Below are 986 nucleotides of genomic sequence, written 5' to 3'. Positions count from 1 at the left end.
CCTAGTGCTACTATTTCAAAAGGCATCGTGCAGCTATTCCATCTTTTCTTCCTTGACTTTTTTTCCTAGTAAGAAAAAAGATGGGAAGACAGGATGGGAAAACATGGGAGGGCTATAAATTGAAGACGACTGTGTCTCAACCTCCTGTAAAATTCCATGAATGAGGCAGAGCAATTTCACAATAAAAGCCTCGCCTGGAAGCACCCCCAGACTGAGTCAATAACTTATTTAAAACTGTACACACCATAATAAGCAACTGACGCTATTCCATGGGGCAACTTCATGTTAATTAGAACCTGATATACGTCCTCGGTTTGGAGGACTGTGACCTATATCACCTGCAGAAGACACTTAAGGGGCACTTCGTACCGTAGGTGATCTCGAGGGGGTACGCAACCCTGGGCTGTCGTTACCGCCTTTGTTCTCCTCAGAAAACCCCGCCTCGTCTTTTCAGCCGTTGCGTCACTGCTTTGAGCGTTTCGTGTATGACACGTTGCTTCAGTTCAGTGGTTACGGGGAATGCAGCAGCCCGGGGGCGCAAGATCAGGAATTTTGCGGGTGAAGTATGGGCAGGGCAGTAAGGTTGATCGACTGCACCGACTGGAAGTAAGCCGCTGGGAAATCGACGGGGCTTCCGAATAAATATGCGCTTCCAGCGCGATCTTACGCATGTTTACTCGGAAGTAAGTTCCATTCTGTTCAACGGGGCTTACGCTCCACTGAAATAAAGGGCGGGGGGCCTGCGGCTTGCTTCCAAGTAAGCGCGGCTAGGATCGCGTGGCAAGACCACCCGAAACGCCCCACCACCAGCCCGCTAGTCATCACAGCCCCCGCGTCGGAGTCACGTGAGACGACGACACGAGCAAACACCATAGAGACGCCACCTCGGCTTAGAGCGCAAGACTTCCCGAAGCCTCAAGCCCCGCCCTCCGGCGCGTCAGCGCATCAACACGCCGGACGGGTCTCGTGACCGGAAGGGGGCGATC

This window comes from Heloderma suspectum, chromosome 2 (assembly GCF_057233095.1).
Source record: "Heloderma suspectum isolate Gila_16-S chromosome 2, 16-S_ref, whole genome shotgun sequence".
NCBI lineage: Eukaryota > Metazoa > Chordata > Lepidosauria > Squamata > Helodermatidae > Heloderma > Heloderma suspectum.
This window is presented reverse-complemented; position numbering follows the sequence as displayed.